Source organism: Ovis aries, chromosome 8 (genome assembly GCF_016772045.2).
Source record: "Ovis aries strain OAR_USU_Benz2616 breed Rambouillet chromosome 8, ARS-UI_Ramb_v3.0, whole genome shotgun sequence".
Taxonomy (NCBI): domain Eukaryota; kingdom Metazoa; phylum Chordata; class Mammalia; order Artiodactyla; family Bovidae; genus Ovis; species Ovis aries.
This window is the reverse complement of record NC_056061.1, coordinates 52,730,460-52,753,764: the sequence shown is the minus strand read 5'-3', so window position 1 is coordinate 52,753,764 and position 23,305 is coordinate 52,730,460. Positions and strand designations below refer to the sequence as shown.

General features: G+C 43.8%; 1 protein-coding gene across 4 annotated transcripts in view; it reads left to right on the top strand.

Annotated features, from left to right (window-relative positions):
* Positions 1-23,305, top strand: part of MRAP2 (melanocortin 2 receptor accessory protein 2) — an 82,592-nt gene that overhangs the window by 15,281 nt on the left and 44,006 nt on the right. For 2 of the 4 annotated variants that reach the window (XM_060419239.1, XM_027972719.2), the window contains exon 1: positions 13,612-13,727. The exons of 1 other annotated variant lie outside the window; for it this stretch is intronic. The gene's annotated coding sequence lies outside the window, so the exon portion shown is untranslated. Of the gene's footprint in view, positions 1-13,611; positions 13,728-23,305 lie in introns of those variants that run through there. One more of the 4 variants, XM_042253437.1, reaches the window with a different exon arrangement.

Here is a 23,305-nt window from a genome sequence, read left to right as displayed (position 1 = left end):
CTTTTCATGTGACTCTGGAATTGAAATAAAATTATTTGCTACTTGTGAGGATTGCCTGGCTGATGCCTTGTTACCAATAGGAGTATAAACAGATTCATTGATTTGCCCAGAGCAAAAAATTGTTTACTTTTGGACTCAAAAGTCCAGACTCAAAATATCTTGTCTTTTCTCTGCAAGGCTGAGCCTATGGCCCTGTGATTACTGCCAACATCATGCATAACCAAGCCACTGCTGTTCTGCTGAGTATTTACTATGACAGACGGCATCTTAAACCCTTCACATAAGTGACCTTGTTCTAGTCCCAACAATTCTGAAGACAGTGTTTATCTTTACTTTGCAGATGAGATAACTGAGGAACAGAACAAGTGAGTGGCAGATCAGAGATTCTACCCTAGGTCTCTCTAACTCTAACCCTGCCTCCTCACCACCGGCTACATCATCTCTCCTTAACTGCTTGCTGCTGCTGCTAAGTCGCTTCAGTCATGTCTGACTCTCTGCAATCCCAGAGACGGCAGCCCACCAGGCTCCCCATCCTGGGATTCTCCAAGCAAGAACACTGGAGTGGGTTGCCATTTCCTTCTCCAATGCATGAAAATGAAAAGTGAAAGTGAAGTCATTCAGCTGTGTCCAACTCTTCATGACCCCATGGACTGCAGCTACAAGGCTCCTCCACCCATGGGACTTTCCAGGCAAGAGTGCTAGAGTGGGTTGCCATTGCCTTCTCTACCTTAACTGCTTGGAATCCACCAAACAACTTCTTTCCTTTCATTGGTCTTTAACATTTTTTTCTCAAGTGAACAAGGGTGAACAATTATTGGATTAGCCAAAAAGTTTCTTCTGGTTTCTCTATAAGATGTAACATAAAAACCCAAATGAAATTTTTTTCCCCCAAATCAATATTTTGACAGGGCACAGACACCAAATTTATTTATTTATTTTTTTAATTCTCCTGGGTTGAGACACAGTTTTGAAAGGTATGAGCCAGCTGTGTCCTCCTTTGCCTGGCAAATCAATAAAGCTATTTTTTTGTTTGTCCTTCTTTTTAAATTTATTATTAATGGGAGGATACTTGCTTTACAATATTGTGTTGGTTTCTGCCATATTACAACATGAATTAGCCATAGTATACCTATGTCTCCTCCCTCTTGAACCTCCCTCTCACCTCCCACCCCATCTGACCCCTCTAGGTTGTCACAGGGCACCAAATTTGAGCTCCTGCATCATACAGCAAATTTCCACTGGCTATTTAATTTTACATATAGTAATATATATGTTTCAATGCTACTCTCTCGATCTGCCTTTTTTTTTTTTTTTGCCAGAACACAAACACTGAATTTAGAACGGTCTTCGGGATTGAGCTTTTGCAGGTTATCCCATCTACCTAGATAGATGTATGTTTTACATTGTTTTCACCTGACATCCTTTCCTTTCCTTTTTTCTCATATATTCTATACAGTATGTTATGTATAGTATAGAAATAAATTGGGTTGACCAAAATGTTGGTTCATGTTTTTCCATATGATGTAACAGGAAAAGCCAAATGAACTTTTTGGCCACCACTATAGTATTTCTGGTCTTCCCTGGTGTCTCAGACAGTAAAGAATCTGCCTGCAGTGAGGTAGACCCAGGTTTGATTCCTGGGTCAGGAAGATCACCTAGAGAAGGAAATGGCAACCCATTCCAGTATTCTTGCCTGGGAAACCCCATGGACAGAGGAACCTAATAAGCTAAAGACCATGGGGTCGCAAAGAGTTGAAAATGACTGAGTGACTAACACTTAGGCAAATTAGGCATAATATTTCTATTTATAAATATATGATATATTTATGCTTCTACATGTATGCATAGATACATATGTATACAAGTGTATACACAGTTGTTGTTCTGTAGCTCGATCATGTCTGACTCTTTGTGACCCCATGGACTGCAGCCCACCAGGCTTCTCTCTCCTTCACTATCTCCTGGAGTTTGCTCAAAGCCCTGTCCTTCGAGTTGATGATGGCATCCAACCATCTCATGCTCTGTCACCCCATTCACCTCAATCTTTCCCAGCATCGAGGTCTTTTCAAATGAGTCAGTATTTCGCATCAGGTGGCCAAAGTACTGAAGCTTCAGCTTCAGCATCAGTCCTTCCAATGAATATTCAGTGTTGATTTCCTTTAGATTGACTGGTTTGATCTCCCTGCTCTCCAAGGTATTCTCAAGAGTCTTCTCCAGCACCACAGTTTGAAAGCATCAATTCTTCCCTGCTCAGCCTTCATCCAACTTTCACATTTGTAGGTGTAAATATATATATATCCTTTGCTACACTAGCTCTAATGTGGCTTTTTTCTCAGGTGATGAGGACTTGAAAAGGGAGCTTGCTGCCATCTTTTCACTAACTTCTCCCTCTAAACAGAGACCTTCTAGAAACCTGCCATGGAAAGATGTGCTTACTTTTCTTCATTTCCAAGGACACAGAATGCCTGTGATGTCCTAACTTATCCCAACCTGGACTCTACTTCTAGGTAATCCAGTGATAACAATGAAGAACTTAGTTGAACTACTGGAAAGTGAAAAGCCAGTATTTCATTAACCAGAACACACTGGACTCACTGAGAAAATAATCATGCAATTCTCAAAATAGTTAATGCTTGAAGATGGAGATAAGGTCAGACCCTTGCTTCATCCAGACATCAGTTTGATCCATGGACCAGCATGTCTGTTGTACCAAGCATTTCTGATACCCAGATCCCTATCTTACCCTTCCAGTTTCTTCAAAGTCATACGAAATGATGTAACTTTCCATTTCTGAGTTACATAATTTCACAAGAACAGCATACTTGAAAAACACAATGTTAGAACAGCATCTGATATTGATGAGTTATGGTTCTTCACAGACAAACGCTGATAAAGCATGCACAATGTGCCAGGCATGAAGTTTTAAAACATGGATGAAATACAATGTCAGCCTTTGAGAACCTCATAGCTTAGAAACTGAAATATCTTAGGCTTGTAATGAGACTTCTTCTGAGGCTTAACCTCTTTCCTATGTTAAAAATGCAGTCATTTTCAGGGAATTCAGGACGTGTTGCCCATTTGGGTAGTCTGAGTTGGAACAGTAGAAATCCAGGCCCATGGGTCAGGACGCAGCTTGCATAGAGCACTGGGACAGTGGTTCTTGGGGCTTTGTTTTCCTCCCTCCCCACAACTCAGGTTGTGCTCCTGGGCCAGTCACTGGCCCCTCTAAGACTTTACCTCCTCATGCACAATGGAGAGAATCCCTGCTCGATTCTCCTCATGCTGTCATTCTGGGGTCAAATGAGAAAAATCACACAGAGACCTCCCTGGTGGTCCAGTGATATGACTTCACTTTCCAGTGCAGTGTGTGAGTTCCATCGTTGGTCAGGGAGCTGAGAGCTGTCTTGTGACCAAAAACCCTAATCATAAAAATAGTCCACATCAAAAAAAGAAAATCTTAACAACAACAACACACACAGACACATAAAACCATTTTTGAAGACTGCATCAGGTATCTGTAAGCACTACGAAGGCTGGTTTTTAAGTTTTTTTTCTGTTTTGCTCACTCTCGCATTCCTAGCATCTAAAATAATGCCCGAATCATGCTAGATGCATGATACAGACTTACTGAATAAATGCACTCTATTATAAAAGAACTTGCCTTGTCACTGTAAACTGTTCAAAATTATGGTAATTGATTCTTTTCTATATTACAAAAGGAAAAACTCATTTTGTGTAACTTCTAGAGTGACCATATCTCAGGGTGGGAAGAGATTTTATAGAACATCCAGTCTAGGCTTGCAGGGTGACTTGAATTCGCTTTGAGTCCCTGCTAGGGGCCTGTCCACCCTTCCACCCTGTTCCAGATCGCAGCCTTCAGATGGAATCTCTCCGCGTCGCGCTGCAGAAGTTCCCCTTACTCGGCAGAAACCTGCCTCCACCTGTGGCCACCCCTCTCCACCTCCACCTCCCCCAACTCTTCCCCTTTTACTTGGTAACGTTATATTATCATCCTTCCCTGCTCTCAGTTTTCTCATATCCAGGCTAAGTTGAGTAATTTCTCACTGATAAACTTAAGGTACTTCATAGCGACATTTCTTACTAATAAAACAACTAAACACAAAATAAAAACTCTTACTGGTACATTCTGCTCTTACCACCCACAGGCTCTTGCAAAGGTGGATGTTGCTGGCGCCACCTATTGGCAGCCATCTGAGAAATGTCTGCAAATGTAAAATACTCAATACATTTGTAGTTCCAGTACAGACAGAAAAATTGCTGTGAATTTTGTCATATCTGCTTTTATATAAGATATACACAAATATCATTACAGCAAAACTTATAATAGAAAAAAATCAGTATCTCCCAAACTATCAGTAATGAGATGAATTATGGTACCTGCTCAATGAAATATTGTAGCTATTAAAAGTGATGGTCCTAAAGATTATATAATAAAATATAAAATGCCTACAATATAATGGGGTTAAGTGAAAAAAAATTTACAAATTTGTAAAGACCATATGATTACTACTTAAACAGAATTGTAAACAGCCATGTTTCACTACAGTCTAAAAATAAGTGCAAAATGCCATCATTGGTAGTTTTATGGCAGTGAAGTTATATATGATTTTCCATTTTGTCTTTCTATAAAGTACTTCATAAAGTACTAGTGCTACTTTTAAAATCATAAAAATTTAAATGTTTTTACATATCTTTCAATATCTGTCTCTGACATTTTAGACAAAACACACATACCCAGATGTATATACATTCATGTACCACTTCCTTATTATTCATCTTCTTCACCTGGATTCAGTTTCTTATAAAATGTGGACATGCATTTTGATGGAGCCAGAAATATTAAGAATAGTTTTACTGGTCATTTGAGGAGAGGCAGAAGTAACGCTGAATGCTTTCAGTGCATAGCGGCATATGGCATCTGCCTATCCTTGTTAAGCATCAGTTTCCACATCTATAAAATGGGGCTGAGAATGACAGCAGCAGCTATTTCTTAGGATGATTGTGAGGATGGAAGGTGATGTCTCCAAAGCAGCTGGCACGGCATGGAGTAAGTGCTCTGAGCATTACTGGCTTCTGTTCTGCGGTGGTGGCTTAGTCACTAAGTCATAGCCAATTCTTGAGACCCCATGGACTGTAGCCCGCCAGGCTCCTCTGTCTGTGGGATTCTCCAGGCAAGAATACTGGAGTAGGTTGCTATTTCCTTCTCTTCTGAGATCATTGTAAAATTACAGTAGATTGAAATTGTGTCTCTGTGTGTGTGTGTAAGTGTGGATTGTCAAGGAAGGCTAGAGAGGAATGGGCCCAAGGGTGACAGGAATGTGACTGAGAGCTAGAGGCAGCCTCCCACAGCAGCTTCACCCAGGACCAGACTATCTGAAATTCCTGGGAGATGAGAGAAGAGCAGAGAGGGCGTGAACAGAGTGGCCAGTACTGGGCCAGCAGCACTTGTGAGTTTGCAGGAATTCAGTGAAAGCTGAGGGTAGGGGGTGCCCATTTGAGCATTGGCATTTTGGGGGACTGCTTCTGGGTCAGTACATGTTCTCTGACAGCAGGGATACACTGGCTTGGTCATGCATAAACCGAAACCAGATAAGGAGATCCTTCCTGTAAAGATGGTGAGTGTAAAATTCCCCTGAGGCCAAAAGACCAGGAACAAAATGGTGGAAGGAAGGTGGGTTCCCTGAGAAGATGAAGCCACGGGGGGCTGCAAGACCTCTTCTTGTTCTCACTGGTAGGGTTGCTGTGCAAGTAGGCAGCATGCAGACAGAGAAAGCCATGCACATTTAAGGGCCACCCGCGCGACCATAGTTTCCAATATCATAGCCAGAGTCAGTATGCTTTTCCACTTTGGAATAATTCTTGCATGTGATACAATTTAAGGAAAAACAAGGAGCAAGTAGCCAAGACAAGCCCAATCTCTCTTTCTTATTTGCTGTCAGATTGGATCAGCCCAGAGTCAACAGACTGAATCTTCCTCATTATTGTGTGATAGTAAATGAATGAGCAGCCACCAGAAATTCACTCCCAAACAGTATGATTTGGAAAAAACGAAACATGTGAGCATCAGAGCCTCTGGCTGCAAGTTATCACCACAAGGCTACAGTTTTTCCCTGGGCCACTATCTCTCTCTCCCTGGCAGTGTAAAATGTATTCTAGTTGACATTTCAGAGCGGCTGGCAGCTCCATTGTCTTGATTGAATGCCAGACATGAGCTAAAATGCATTAACTGTTTTGTCTGCCTGGTGCCATGTCTGTGGGTGGACATCTTGTATCGTTCTGCTGGAGGAATTACAGGATTAACCAAAAGAGGAGATCTCCAGACAAATGCTCAAGTCTCAGAAGAAAAGGAATGGGGTGGATATACCCAGGAGGGAGTCTGTGTGTGCATATGTGTACAGATGGCATTCCCTGGCCTGTGTCTGCTCCATGCAATAAAAGGGCACAGTTGGCAAGGGACAGCAGTTTATGTATTCTCAGAAACAACTGTGCCAGTTTGAAAAAAGCAACAGGATAACCAAGACAAGGCAATGAAATCCAAGTCAGGCAAAAAGGAAGGAAAAGGTGACAATTCTCAAATCACCTAAGAAAATTGGTGGAGCACACCTACCATGGATGACTTGGGAGAGATTCTTTACTAGAACATGGCCAGCTACAGACTCAGCAAGGCAATGGCAACCCACTCCAGTACTCTTGCCTGGAAAATCCCATGGATGGAGGAGCCTGTTAGGCTGCAGTTCATGGGGTCGTGAAGAATTGGTCATGACTGAGCGACTTCGCTTTCACTTTTCACTTTCATGCACTGGAGAAGGAAATGGCAACCCACTCCAGTGTTCTTGCCTGGAGAATCCCAGGGACGGCAGAGCCTGGTGGGCTGCCATCTCTGGGGTCGCACAGAGTCAGACATGACTGAAGTGACTTAGCAGCAGCAGCAGCTACAGACTGTGCTCCTCATGTTGTAGGTTTCTGAACATTCACTCTCCTATTTATTTTTGGGAACTTAATTGAACAACTATATGGAGGCAAGTTGTACTTTCTACTCCTTTGGATAACTTTGCATAGTGGAATGTGTGTGTGTATGTATGTGTGATTTTGCCTTTGATTTGAGTTTTTTTTTAAACCATGATTACATTTTCCTTTTTTTTTTCTTAAATAGAAGAGTTTCTTATATGAAGAAGAAGCAAAGAGTTGGCAAACAAATTACGGCTAGAGACAAATGACAAATTTTATACCATCTTTCTGATTAAACTACCAACTATTTGGAAAATATGTAATGTTTTTATGACAGATTATCTTTTCATTAACAGGATTAATACTGTTGTATTATACACTTTGACCTCTGAAAACAGTGTCGATATTTCATTCCCATCCCTTTCCTTCAGTTGTTCCTTGCCTCATTACTGAATTCACTCAACCTCAGCCAAGCTTCCTTCTCCCAGACACAGTAACTATTAGGGATGTGTCCTTCTCTGAGAGAGGTCTGGATTTTTACTGCTTCCTGCTGGCCCGTTGGCATGGATCCTGGCCAACCGGAAAATAAATGGAGCTGTCCCAGGTCTTGAGCCAACACTGAGCCCTGCCTGGAAGCCGCCCACCAGCCACGGCCAGGGAGCCATGCCTGAGTGCCTTCTTGACATTCCCCTAGGGCTTCCCTGGGGGCTCAGAGGATAAAGCGTCTGCCTCCAATGTGGCAGACCCAGGTTCAACCCCTGGGTCAGGAAGATCCCCTGGAGAAGGAAATGGTAACCCACTCCAGTATTCTTGCCTGGAGAATCCCATGGAAGGAGAAGCCTGGTAGGCTACAGGCCATGGGGTCGCAAAGAGTCGGACACGACTGAGCGACTTCACTTTTCTTTTCCCTATCCCCTCTTCAAGGTCACTCCTCTGCAGTGATTTACCAAATGCTTCCAGGTTTTTCCCCCAGCTCATTCTGCTTCCAAATCTTTCCTTGTTGCTCAGACACTTGGGAACCCCCTTGCTGTGTTTCATTGTCAGTTATCTTTTCCATGAGAAATTTCTTAACCAGACGTCATCATTTTGAACAGCTGGGAGGGAGTCTCTCTTACATGTTCTTATGTATCCATCCTTCCCTTCCCCAAAGTTCCCCATCCCCAGTAGGATTCAGGATAAAGCCATGGGCTAACCACTGAATGCACAAATGACTGAATTTCTCAAAGGTAATTCAGATAAAGTTTTTTTTCTTTTTTTTTTTTTTTTGCCTCTGGCTGTTATTTTGATTGATTTTCTTACTCTATTCTCTAGTGTCTTATTTCATCAATGATTTTCTCTCTCAACTCTGCCTTCAACTTCTTTCTTCCTTCTGGGTCCTTGGTGTCAATCGATAAACAGGTTTAAGTCTCTTTCTTTGGAAATAGAATAAAGACAAAACACAGGCAACATTTCCCTTAACTCTGTATCCCATTCATTTGTGGAACATGTGTTACTGGACCTCCTATGTGTCAGTATTGCTGTCCGTGCCAGATGGAGACAGAACACCTGCTGCTCTCGTGGAGCCGTGAGGGTATGCAGATAATAAATACACCAACACACGAAGCTCTACCTGCAGCTCTACTATTCAAGGTGAGGCCATTAGGTGTCTTTGTCAGAAGACTTTCCCATCAGCCCTTCCTGAAGGCTGACATGCCTTGGTGACAGAGTGTAGGCTGGCTTTCAGTCTTCTGTCCCTTGGGTCTTCATAGGCCTGCACCAAGGTCCTCAGCAGTCCTACCACCCCTCCCCTCCTCCCCCCCCCCCCCCCCCCCGCTCCTCCCTCCCTCTCCTCCTCTACCCCTCCCCTCCTTAGAAGGGTAGGCTGCAACTGCAGCCCTTACTCCTGATCCAGCAGCAACCTGGTCTCAATTCCCACCACGTGACCTTCATGCAAAGGTCAATGGTCTTCGGTTCTTAGTCCCATGACCTTGAGCCTTAGACCCTAGTGCTCATTTCTCCATTAGGGGTCACCTTCCTCCTCTCATCCACCCCTGATTTCTCTAGTTGCTTTTTCTCTGTCTTCTTCCCTTCCTCCCCTCCTTCCTGTCTAGCTTCCAGTACCGGCCCTCTGGTGTTTTCACTTCACATTCCCAGGGAGCAGTCTTACCCTTTTCACGGCTTTCAGCTCATCTCTCTGCTGATGAATCCCTAGTTGTCTTCAGATCATTGTTCCCCTATTTCCAAGTTCTGGCATCATGGGCATGTGGCCAGCATGGGGTCTGGAACTCCACACTTCAGGGGCCTCATTTGAGATTTAATGCTCTGTGGTCACCATATTGGATGGCTTAAAGAACAAATTTTGTTCCCATAGTTCTGGAGACTGGAATGCCCAGATCAGGGTGCCTCTGGCTTGGTTTCCTCTGAAGAATGAAAAGAGAAGGTCTGTTCCAGGTCACTTTCCTTGGCTTCCAGAGGTCCATCCTCTTGCTGCCTCTTCCCATGGTGGTCCCTCTGTACACGAGTGCCCCTGGTCTCTCTCTGTGTCTTAATCTCTTCTTATAAAGATACCAGTCAGCTACCTGCTCCTTTTGTCTTGAGAGCATGCAAAGATGCTGAGAGGGTCAGGGTCCAGCTATCCTTGCCCAGGATTGGCAGCACCACTGCATGTTTTGAGGTGATTTGGCAGGGCTCAGCCTTACACTCCTGCCCAGGTATACAGAGCATCCTGGCTGATGTTGCAATCCCTTAGTAAGTTCCCCTTACCATGGCCTGTGGTCTGTGGATTGGACAGCTGGCCATGGTGAGGAGAACAGATTTCCCTACCTTCCAGCCGCAGATCAATCAGCCCCATTGAGACTCTAACTAAAGGTCACAAAACTCTCCTGCACAAAGTTTTTGTACATAGTCATCCATGATTTTATACATGTTCAGGGGATAATTGACTCCATGGAGCTAATGTGTGGACCATCTGTGGTTTGGCTTTGCTTACCTTTTCAGCCCCATCTCAGTACTCCTTCACTATGCTGCAGCCCTCCTGAATTACTGTAGCCCATCTCTGAATGCACATTTTCTTGCATGTTTCCATATTTTTGCATGTGCTCTTCACTCTTCCTACCATATTTCTTTAATATCATTCTATCAAACTATGATGTATCCTCCAAAATTAAAATTACATTTTATCTCAGTGAATCCCTATTGTCATCACCTAAGGTTCAACAAAGCACTCCTGTAGAGCCTCTATGCATCTCTTTTATAAGATTTCTATCACTAAAGTCTGGTTGTTTCCTGATCGGTCTGTCCCTTCTACCAAATTGAAAGCAGTTTTGAGGGCAAGACTATGTTTTAACCACCTGTCATTTCCTCCGCACCTGCTGCAGAGCTGAGTACAGTAAATAGAAACATGTGTTGATCACTCAAGGTATGAACACATGTGTGAATACATGACTGAATGAGGAGATGCATAAGTTTGTGGTGAAGGGTGTGTACTTTGGAGTTAAACAGCCCTGGGTTTAAATCTCAGCTCTAAATCCCCTTGGTTTAAATCTCAACTCTAGTCTCATGACCCTGGGGACATTACTCATAAACTTCAGTTTTTCCCACTTCAAAATGGGGCAAATAGAATTGACTTCAAAGTAAACTGTTGTCAGTTTGTATTGACAGACAACAGCTATGGCTATACATAAGTCCTATCACTAAATTTCTGTCAGCTTGAAAGGTGTTATGGAATGAAGTGACAAAATTAAGGGACAGTGGACAGAGAAAGACAAATACTGTACAATATCAGTTATATCTGGAATATAAAAAGTACAACAAACTAGTGAATATATTGAATAACAAAAAAGAAACAACTCACAGATACAGAGAACAAACTTGTGGTTACCAACAGGGAAGGGGAAGGGGCAAGACAGGCATAGGGGATTAAGAGGTAAAATCTTTTATATACAATAAGCTACAAGGATATATTATACAACATGGGGGAATCAGGCAATGTTTTGTAATAACTATAAATGGAGTATAATGTTTAAATATTGTGAATCAGTATACAATTTACCTGTAACTTACATAATATTGTACATTAACTATATGTCAATTTAAAAAGGGAAAATGAAGCTTTATTATTCTAGATTTATTAACAAAAAACTCATTAAATGTCTGCTGGATACAAAGCACTAAGCTGGGACTTGTGGAGAAATTTAATATAAAACAAGCCTATGGAGGAATAGGAGGAGCTGATTTTAGAGTTAAACTCTAAAATGACAGGTACTATAAAGAGGGATCAGATTTTAGAATAAGAGTTTGTTTGTAGCTGGGGCAGTGAGGAAGGCTTCCTAGAAGAAGTGGCATTTGAGATGGACCTTAAAGAAAAGGAAGAAGATATTGCTGGCACTGGGAGAAGGAAGAAGGAAATAGATGCAGCCACAGGGAGGCATGAACTATCAATAACCTCAGATACACAGATGACACCACCCTTATGGCAGAAAGAGAAGAAGAACAAAAGAGCTTCTTGATGAAAGTGAAAGAGGAGTGAAAAAGTTGGCTTAAAACTCAATATTCAAAAAACTAAGATCATGGCATCTGGTCCCATCACCTCATGGCAAATAGCTGGGGAAACAATAGAAACAGTGAGACTTTATTTTCTTGGGCTCCAAAATCACTGCAGATGGTGATTGCAGCCATGAAATTAAAAGACACTGCTCCTTGGAAGAAAAGCTAAGACCAACCTAGACAGCATGTTAAAAAGTAGAGACATTACTTTGCCAACAAAGGTCCATCTCCATCTAGTCAAAGCTATGGTTTTTCCAATAGTCATGTATGGATGTGAAATTTGGACTATAAGGAGGGCTGAGCATCGAATAACTGATGCTTTCGAAATGTCTTGTTGGAGAAGACTCTTGAGAGTCCCTTGGACTACAAGGAGACCAAAGCAGTCAATCCCAAGGTAAATCAATCCTAAATATTCATTGGAAGGACTGCTGCTGAAGCTTAAACTCCAATACTTTGGCCACCTGATGTGAACAACTGACTCATTGGAAAAGATCCTGATGCTGGGAAAGATTGAAGGCAGGAGGGGACGGGGACAACAGAGGGATGAGACGGTTGGATGGCATCACTGACTCAATGGACAAGAATTTGAGCAAGCTCCAGGAGTTGGTGATGGACAGGGAAGCCTGGCTTACTGCAGCCCATGGGGTCGCAAAGAATCAGACAAGACTGAGTAACTGAACTGAGCTGATGGGGAGGCAGAGATGCTCAGGAGCGAAACGGGACCTCTGCCATCCCATTGTTGATATTGCTCCCCCTGAATGCTGCAGTTTCAGCCTCGGAAACTAAGGGTTAGTGGCCCTTTTCAGACGGTAAGATATGCCCTTGTTTTCAGGAGTATTTGGCCCTCTGCCCGAGAGAGGCCACCCGACTCTGACAGCTAAAGCAGAGACAGGCCTGTCTGCAACGTGTCTTCTCAGCAGTAGTCATTCTGAGGCTCCGTGCTCTGACTGGATTTGCCGCCTCCTGTACCATCAACAGGGCGGTACCGGCTCTTCTGCCTGGGTGATGGATTGCTTCCCGGTGACCAGGAATGTGTAACCAATATGGAGCATTACGGAAGGACTAGTGCATCTCATCACAGATGGTCATATTATGCCATTTAGAATTAAATTTCCTATGGCCAAGGTTGAGGAATATAGCTGGAAGGATGGTTTGCAAAATACTTCATTTTACATGGAGTGATGAAACTAGCTTTAAAAAAAAAAAAAATCAGCTGTCATTTCCAGGAATCCTTTTCTGGCACCAAGAGATGGAGTTAATCAGAATCACGAACCTGCCTGCCTGCTGCTCTCGCTGCATTTACCCCACTGCAATACAGCGCTGGTTCCACTTGGCTTCCAGGGCGCCAGGCCTCCTGAGCTTGAAGGCAAGCCCTACCAGGAGGTCCTCTCCAATCCCCTGCTTTAATACTGCATCCCTCATCATCAACATTCTCTGTCCTTTTCTTGAGTTATTTCTTCTCTACAACACTTGTCGCAATCCAATACAGGACACGTTCTTATATGTTCTGTTGATTGCCTGTCTTTTCCCTAGAATATAGACCCCAGGGGGCTGCTTTCCATCGCCCGATCAGTGACCCGCATGGAGTAAGGGCTCAATAAGTATTTACTGGAAGGCAGGAGCAAATTAGGTCTCTAACTTGAAACCACTCCTGTTTCACTCCCATCTTTGGGGGGCCCTGTCTGGCAGACCCGGTGCCAGCAGGCATGAGGAGATCAATTTCAGGTATTAAAGTAGCTCAAGATGGAGAGTCCCAGCGTAACTGAACCTGAACCCAGTACTGAGGATTTTTCCTAACCCCCTCCTAGACTGCCTCACTCCTAGCTCAGTTCGCGGGCTCTGGTTACCTAAAGTTGGCCAACCGGGCGCACTGCCGAGCCCCGGGAGGGCTAACAATGCGCTCGGGTCCTTTTCCCTTCCTCGCGACAGGCTGTCATCCAGAAGGTGTGTGAGTGCCACCCCCCAACCCAGGGCACAGAGCGTTCGGCAGAGCTAGCTCCTCCAGCGGGGCGCCCTTGAACTCGGTGGGGGTGGAAGGGACGGCCCCACGCCGCCTCCGCCGCAGGTCTGGAGCGCGCGTCCCCGCCGCACCGCAGCGCCGGGAGCGCCTGGCCGGCCAGACAGCTGAAGGCGGCGGCTGCGCTCACGCACCTTGCAGGAGCTGGTAACCGCGGGCGGCGCGGGACTCTGGGGCCTTGAGGCTCTGGCTCCCACGGACGGTCGGGCTTGCTGAGGTTGCAAGGGGATGGTTTGAGTGGAAGGGAGTGGGGAGGAGAGATCTGCTGCTCGAGGGTGCCCGGGGCAAAAGTGCGGACGCGTGGAGTGGACCCAAATACAGAGCCTTCCTGGAAGCGGGTTGCTGTGCGCGTCCTGCCGGAGGGCGTCCGAAAAAGCAAGGAGCGCGGCGCCCGGGGCTGGGGTGGGTTTCCTCCTTTCGCTTGCACTCAATGATAGGTCATACCTTCTCCCGCCGGGGGGGCAGAACTTTCGTTGTTCTGGCGGGCCAGCCCCGATGTCCCCAGCAACCGAGAAAGCCCCCAACCCGGGCGCGGGAGACCTGCCTGTCCCGGCGGAACGTGCGGCCCGCGGCTCCCGGGTGCGCGCCCCTGGCGGTGGGCTGGGCTCCGGGAATAACGCGGGTTTGACTGTTGTTAATTCATTTTGCTTGTGCCTAGGCGCCTGCCTGCAGGTCATTCTACTGTTTAGAGGGAAATACCGCATTCGGGTTTTTCCCCCCTTTTTTTTTCATCGTTTCTGTGTAATTAATTGAGGAAGACGGAGAGTCGCCTCATTAGAAACTTGTTCGGAGGCTTTGTGGTTTCCGCCGCGGTTTAGATGACACGGGTAATCGCAGCTGATACTCCGGATTTCATCTAACAAAATCGAAGCCTGTGATGGTGTTCTAAAAGCAAAGGTAGCTTGGGGAAAGTCTCCCTGCTACTCCAGGGAGGAGAAGGGAACTCCCGCGTATAAATTAATTCTGATAAAATCCCAAAGGTAAACAGTAATATTTCCAGTTTACAAGTGAAGAAAATTAGGTTGAGATATTAAATAAGTTTTCCCAGCCAAATCCGCCAGTTAACAGTGGGGAGGCGAGGTCTGGAATCCAGGACTGTGATCCAGTGGGAGCGCATCACCTAAAACGCAGGCAAGAAAGGCCAAGGCCACAAGGATAAGGTCCAGAGTGCAGGAGAGGCAGCCAGGTGCTGGGGCGCCTGGCAACAAACAGCTGTGTTCTTGTCAGGAAGATTACCCAGTGTTTATGAAAGATGAGGTGATATTAACAGGAGACAGGGAAGGCAGTGTCCTCCCAGTCTGTCTCCTTCCTTTCAATAAAGGAAGGGCAGCCCAAACCCCTATAAGAGGATCCGGAAACCCTGAAACTGAGCTGAGGTTCAAGTAGCAGGCATCCTAGCTCACAGTCCCTCAGAGCAGGCTTGAGAGATGGTAGCCGAGCTGGTAGACTTCAAAGAAGGAAACACTGAATCCTGGCAACCCTCCAGAACAAATTCTTAGAGAAGCTAGCTCAAGAGCACCTGGGAAAGGATTTATAAAATCAGTGTATGCCAAATGAACTTTTTTCTCTCTTCTAGCAACCTAGAGGGGCTGCAGATTGGGGCATGCCATATCTACTAGTGTTTTTCAGCTGTAAGTTGTGACTCATCAGTGGAATGCTATCAGTGTAGTGAGTTGCACCAGCCTTTTTTAAAACGTGAAATTCAATAGAAGGGATGAGAAAGGATCAGAGTGCACTGTATGTACAAGGGCAAGTATTGGGTTATGAATTGTGTGTGTGTGTGTGTGTGTGTGTGTGTGTGTGTGTGTGTGTGTGTGTGTGTGGTTTATCCCACTGCCTCTGCATGGGTGTGCATACCTAACCCTGGCTGCCCTATTGTTCCTTCCAGGCTAATTCCTCTGCTCATCATGGGGTCATCTTTTACTTTGCAAATAATATCATCAGCATCTTCTGGAAAATGTAGCCTTCCTCCTGCCCATTTCTCTAGTCCCCAGGTGTTGAGGCATTTTACCAATCAGAATTCCTCTCCAAATCCTTTATTTTTGATCTTCTAATGTTGTGGGTCTGATGACAGCTTGGCTGTGTGCTTCCTGCTGCACAGCTTCCTTTGGTCCTCACAGCTAGGTGGCTGTAGTTGTTTACATTTTACAGCTAGGGACCTGTGAATAAGTCAGTCACTGCCTCCCACCCCCATCATAGATGTGTGTCCCGCCTTTACAGAGGCATACTCTCCCTTAGGATAAGGTGTGGGAAGAGTGGACACACCACAGGGCTCCATCTCTACACCTCCCTGGTGTTACTCATCATGAGACAGATATAGAGGGGACATTTTTCTGTAGGATTCTCTATAAGACCCATCTCCAGGCAAGAGATATAATGTTGAGCTCACAGTGTAGTTGAAGGTCTTCTTCTGCATTTGGGATCAAAGAATCAATGAAAAAAGGAAAGGATGGGGTGGTTCCGCTAAGCTGCAGTTCATGTGAAAGAGGTAACCTGAGGGTCTTAGTGGCCCACCAGGCCAACATGAACCTGTGTGAAATAGCTCTCAGTGATGAGAACAGGCTTTAAAAAAGAAAACAAACAAAGCAAATAGATATTTGTATGGAGCTGATTATGTGCCAGGTAGAGTTGTAAGTGCTTCACAGTTGTTTTCTCAATCCTGTCTCACCCTCATGAAGTAGGGAATATAATTATCACTGTGGACTTTAAAGATATTCACAACCTAAAAGTTGAGAGTTATGTTTCATTGGTGGAAATTTTAATTGGTGGAAATTTTTAGGGCTTAAGTCTGGGAGGCAGCATTTCAAGTAACCCTGAGAGAACTGCTCTGAGGAGGTAGCATGGGGGGCAGGTTATATAAAAGTTTTGCAACAAGGAGCAGATAGTCAGAATATCAAAAGATGATTTTTTTCCAAGTTTTATTTTGCTTTTATTGTTGCATGCGGTAGATACAAGAAGCATAACTTTAAAAGCACTTTAATCTCATTCTCTCTCTCTCTCTTTTTTTTTTTACTTTACAATATTATATTGGTTTTGCCATACATCAACATGAATCTACCGTGGGTGTACATGTGTTCCCCATCCTGGACCCCTCTCCCACCTCCCTCCCCATACCATCTCTCTGGGTCATCCCAGTGCACCAGCCCCAAGCATCCTGTATCCTGCATCGAACCTGGACTGGCAATTCGTTTCTTATATGATATTATACATGTTTCAATGCCATTCTCCCAAATCATCCCACCCTCTCCCTCTCCCACAGAGTTCAAAAGACTGTTCTATACATCTATGTCTCTTTTGCTCTTTCGCATACAGGGTTATCGTTACCGTCTTTCTAAATTCCATATATATGCATTAGTATACTGTATTGGTGTTTTTCTTTCTGGCTTACTTCACTCTGTATAATAGGCTCCAGTTTCATCCACCTCATTAGAACTGATTCAAATGTATTCTTTCTAATGGCTGAGTAACACTCCATTGTGTATGTGTACCACAGCTTTCTTATCCATTCACCTGCTGATAGACATCTAGGTTGCTTCCATGTCCTGGCTATTATAAACAGTGCTGCGATGAACATTGGGGTACACGTGTCTCTTTCAATTCTGTTTTCCTCGGTATGTATGCACAGCAGTGGGATTGCTGGGTCACAAGGCAGTTCTACTTCCAGTTTTTTAAGGAATCTCCTCACTGTTCTCCATAGTGGCTGTACTAGTTTACATTCCCACCAACAGTGTAAGAGGGGCTTCTGCACAACAAGGGAAACTATAAGCAAGGTGAAAAGACAGCCTTCAGAATGGGAGAAAATAATAGCAAATGAAGCAACTGACAACTAATATCAAAAATATACAAGCAACTCCTGCAGCTCAATTCCAGAAAACTAAATGACCCAATCAAAAAATGGGCCAAAGAACTAGATAAACATTCCTCCAAAGAAGACATACAGACGGCTAACAAACACATGAAAAGATGCTCAACATCACTCATTATCAGAGAAATGCCAATCAAAACCACAATGAGGTACCATTTCATGCCAGTCAGAATGGCTGTGATCCAAAAGTCTATAAGCAATAAATGCTGGAGAGGGTGTGGACAAAAGATGATTGTTAATTAAAGAAAATTAATATCCCAAGTTAAGGAACTTAGTGCTTCTCTATGTATGGGAAGATGCAAGAGTCTGGGCTTACTGAAATCATTCCTTTGATATGCACCTCAGATGTCTGGGACCAGTATCCTGTGTTTTTACATCCCAATTTTCCTCAGGGCTCACCATAGGAAGTGGCTACTGGCTGCTAAATGGCAGGACTTTTCTTTCCTGACTTTCCTCAGGCTCACCAACTCACCATCTGTGGTGGCTGCAATTGCTGATGACTGTGACATCCTTGTTTTCTGATATGGCAGGAAATACTCCATTTCTCATCACCATTCCTATTTAACAGATGTTGAGACTAAGGCACAGAAGGATTAAGAAATTAGTTGGAGATTATATAGGCAGCAAGTATAGAGCTGGGATTACAGCCTGGGCCTTACCAACCTGTGACATTCGAGCCAGAGGATCCAGGGACCACTCTACTCAGGGTCACATCCTGGGTGGCTCCTTTATAGAGGACAGAGACCGACTTCAGAGGGTCCTGAGGAAGGTGATGGGATGATGAGGGTCTGAGTACCAGGCCATATGAGGAACAGGGAATATTTTTTTTTCGCCTGGCAAAAAAGCAGCCTTGGCCAGTTCTGAGGACATTCCTCAGATATCTGAGGAAGAGAAAGTAGGTTTGCTTCCAGCTAGTGCTGGGGGATCTGTCAGGACTGGGGAGGGGATTGCCCCCTGAGTGAAAGGGTATCCGATTTCATTACTCAATGCCCTTTCAAATGCTCAAATTCCTCAGTTTTATTAGATCCATACCCTGGTGGCTCAGACGGTAATTTGCCGTCAGTGCAGGAGACCTGGGTTCAATCCCTGGATCAGAAAGCGGGCTGCCATTTCTTCCTGGATCTTCTCCTGGAGAAAGGATGGCAACCCACTTCAGTATTCTTGCCTGGAGAATTCCATGGACAGAGGAGCCTGGCAGGGCTATAGTTCATGGAGTCATAAAGAGTCAGACACGACTGAGTGACTCACACACACACATATAAGAGAAAAATAAGCTTCAGTAACTAACTGGAAATGAACAGACTCTCCTAGACATCTATGTGTGCCTACAAAAATAAAATAGGAACCAAATTAAAGTTCTGAACAAGGCATACATTCAAATTATGTGCAATTTCAAAGGAAAGGGCAAGACCAAGAAGTAGAAATTCCAGTGTAGATATTTGAGAACTTTTCATGATTTCCAAATCTCATTAGCCACTTCCGGAACAGAAGTTCTTTGAGAGCAGAGGCTTTGTTAAAAAGATTTCTTCAAAGAGATATACTGGTACTTCCTTCACCCCAGACATAATGTGAGGGGCTGTCATGGGATTACGAGTCTAGCTGTACATGCATTTAGGGTTCAGTGGTGGCCTAGGCTGCAGGATCACCTGCCTTCCCAGAATTTGTCAGGGCAAAAGATGCCCAAGGATTTCCTGAAGACCTGCTGGGGCCTTGTGGAGAGATGATTGGCCTGGGTCCACTCCAAGTTCAGCCCAAGTGTGAGGGCAACCCCAGCAGCTAGTGTTTCCAGGAATCTAGAGGCTAAGATAGGAGTGAGCCATCAGTAGAAGAAAAATGAGTACATGAAATCACCCATGTATAGAGTGTAGGATATGACAGCCACGAGAAAGAATGAAATAGGATTTTCAGGAGCATAGCTAAAACTATGGATGATCAAACTAAGTAAAGAAAGTCAGAACCAGGAATATGGCAGGAAATATTCCTTTTCCAGAAAGGAAACAAGAAACATGGCAGGAAATACTCTATTTGTCAAGAAAGAAAAATATCATATTACTTATAGATGGAATCTAAAAATAGCAAATTAATTGAGAAAACATAAATGGACTCAGGGACTTAAAAATCAAACTTATAGTTACTAAAGAAGAAAGAAGGGCACAAGGGGTACATTAGGAGGTTGGAATTAACAAATACAAGTTATTACACATAAAATAGTCAATAACAACCTATGTATACCAAGGGGGAGATCTATCAACATTCTGTAATAACCCGTATGGGAAAAGAATCCAAAGATGAACAGATAGATGTGTATGTATAACTGAGAAAGTTTCTTTCTGTACATGTACAACATACACAACATTATATGTCAGTGTTAGGACAGTAAACAATAAAAAAAAAGTTAATTTAATAAAAAAAGGAGGGAATGAGACATAAGCTTTTAGAAAGTGATCATTAGAAAGTATAACTTTCCTGCTGCTCTGTCTTAAACTATTGCTCTAGTTTAAATTTCCTTTTCTGTGGAACAGAGATGGAAATACCTGCTCCCACTCCTTTCTTGCTTATTAAAAGATTGATTCAGCTCCAGGCTGTAAGGAACGGTGTGGACTGCTTGGAGACAGATTTTGGGGGTTTGTTCTGGCACATTTCACTCTAATTTACAACCCCCAAACAGGACTTCCACAGCCCCTCCACTTGCTTTGACCTTGGAGGGATGAGAAGCTGGCCAGCTGTTGGGCATACAGAAAGAGAAAGGACGTCAGCCGTCCCCAGGTTGCTGCAGGAGTCCAGCATGTAACAAGCCTAGCTGGCATAGGCAGGGGATTTATTGTTATAACCAGGTTGGAGTTTCTTTTGTCTCCAGGCAGCACACTTTAATTCTTAGGAGACTTTGAAGTGGTTGCTTGAGTAGAAAAGTCCCCAGGATTCTGCTCAAGTGTTAGTCTGAGGATGGGAAGGATGAGTCCACTGAATGCTATTTTAAGGAGCAGCGGAAGAGAAAAATGAAATTAACATTTCATCGGGTCCCATAAATTGTGCCAGCTCAGAGTGTGTGTTACATATGCTTCAGTGGAAATAGTAAAGAGTAGCAGCCTATACTTGATGTGTACTTCAGACAAAGACTTTGAAAGGAAAAAAGGAAAGGAAATGTTTACTTGCAAGAGAATTCAAGGGAGCCAGGCTTCAGAAGATTGGGTCATCAAATAAAAACTTGAAGGAAAATGCCCCCAGGTAGTTTCCAGGATTCTCAAATGCACATAGTCTGTTGTTCATGGTTGAAAACAGCTTTCTCACATGATGGTCATATTCCCCGAAGTCATGATTTATCTTCAGACATTCCCATGGCAAGCAATCAGAGGGAAAAAATTTTTTTAGGGAGTCTAGGTTTACAGGACCTTTTCAAAGTTTTATGATTTTGGAGACCAAACCCCCAGACAGGATGGTCATGTTATTTTTGGCTTATTTCAGGGTGCAAAGTGATTTTTTTAAAAAACGGGAGTATATTAAGTTCTTGGTCCCATTGGAAAGAAAGGCAGGTATGCATGTTTGCTTGCTCTCTTTGCCAGGGTGAGTCTTCAGTCCATCATGGTGTTCCTGAGATGTGAAGTAAAAAACAGAAGTTGAGAATCTTTGAGCTGCTAAAGTGGATGTTTCTGTCTGTTTAATTGTTGCACATGTCCATGTTACCAAGAGCTATGTAATTGCCCCCTGACTAGAGAACATTGGTAAATTTCATAACCCTTCAAGTTAAAATAACTTATAAGCTTCAAATGATTATTTTCCCTAAAGGTGCATTTGTTTTCCTCGGCTAAAACGACCATTAAAGGCAAAGATGGGGCAGCTAGGGGAGCTGCTTCTTTAAATACTGGTTCTGAATTCCCCTGGTTGACCAAGGTAAAAAACTAGGAGATAAGTGATGGTAATAATTATAAATAATTATAACCTGTCTTTCTACCAACCCTTGTGTAGATTTCCCCAGAAAATATAATTCTATCTTCTGTGAAAAACAAAGCAAAAACCAACAACCAAAAACCCACAGAAATTTAAGAGGCAGATCTGAAAATCTGGAAACTACTAGAAACTATATCTTGTAAACCTACGTACATTCCTACCTATGCTTCTTTAAAATTTGCACTAAATTGCCACCATAGGCAAGGAGAGTTAACTCATTTTTCTGGGAGTCTGAGCGCCGAAGAATTAATGCTTTTGAACTGTGGTGTTGGAGAAGACTCTTGAGAGTCCCTTGGACTACAAGGAGATCCAACTAGTCCATTCTGAAGGAGATCAACCCTGGGATTTCTTTGGAAGGAATGATACTAAAGCTGAAACTCCAGTACTTTGGCCACCTCATGCGAAGAGTTGACTCATTGGAAAAGACTTTGATGCTGGGAGGGATTGGGGGCAGGAGAAAAAGGGGACGACAGAGGATGAGATGGCTGGATGGCATCACTGACTCGATAGATGCGAGTCTGGGTGAACTCCAGGAGTTGGTGATGGATAGGGAGGCCTGGCATGCTGCGATTCATGGGGTGGCAAAGAGTCGGATACGACTGAGCAACTGAACTGAACTGAACTGAACTGAAGTGGAGCCCAAGGTTGCCAGAAGCAAGTCGATGTTTATATTGAGCTTTCATTTGCTATTTGTAGTTATTTTGCAACATGTTTAATATTAAAATGTCCTCTAAATTTTCTCTTAAAATTGATGCTCCGGAAGGTTGAACCAGGTGGGACACAAGACTCTGGGGCTTTTTGCCACCATTGGTCCTAGGAGACAGTAGGTCATTAGAAAGTTTAGCTTTGATGGTGCTCTGTCTCCAGCTCTTAAACCACTGCTTTAGTTTAAATTTCCTTTTCTGTAGAACAGAGATGGAAATACCTCGTCCCACTCCTTTCTTGCTTATCAAAAGATTGATTCAGCTCCAGGCTGTAAGGAACAGGGTGCACTGCTTGGAGACAGATTCCATCAGCAATAAATACAAAGTCAGTCTGTTTGCCAAATCATCCTCCAAGTGATTTAAGACACAGCCAACCTCGTGCTCCTTAGACTTATTGTGCCAAGTGTTTCAAAAACTCCATTAATTAAAATGGAAAGGGTGGTTGTCTTCCTATCGTCATTAAAATGGTAATTCACCTGGCCATGATGCTTTCTAATAGCATCTATATAAATCAGTATGATGGTTTGTGAGAGGGACTAACAGAATCTGATTTATACTCTCGTTATTAAAATGAGAGCTTCAAGTAATCCATGTGATGGGACTGAAAAAAGGAAGAGAGTCCTCAAGGACTGAGAAGCTTGGACAGAATCCCCTGGAGGAAATGATGACTGATTTCCACCCTCATAGGCCAGTGGGAAGCTGGAGAGCAGGAGATGGCAGTCCAGGCTGGCAGGTGGGCCAGAGTGGGCAAAACCTCAGAGGACCATCTCTGAGGGTCCCCTCACCCCAGCCTCCTCTGTCATAATGAGTCCTTCTGTTTCTTCAAAGTTTGTTTGTTTGTTTAATGTGGACCATTTTTAAAGTCTTTGTTGAATTTGTTGCAATATAGCTTCTGTTTTGCATTTTGGTTTTTTGGCTGGAAGGCATGTGGTTTCTTAGCTCCCTGACCAGGGATCTAACCTGTACCCCCTGCAATGGAAGGCAAAGTCCCAGACCCTGTACCACCAGGGAAGTCCTGATAGGTCCTTCCTTTCTTAATGACTGTGTTGTACCTGTTATCTGTTTCATCAGGTTGCCGTGATGTTTCTTATCGTGTGTGTGTGTGTGTGTGTGTGTGTGTGTGTGTGTGTGTTTGAGAGGGTGAAATTCAACAGAGGAGAGCATGGTTCTAAACTCAAACCTGCATTCACTGAATTCCTTGTGGGTACAGCCCTTGACTTTTCAACCCCCGCTAAATCGTTCAACATATAACTCACAGTGTTTAGAATGTATTTATTGAGC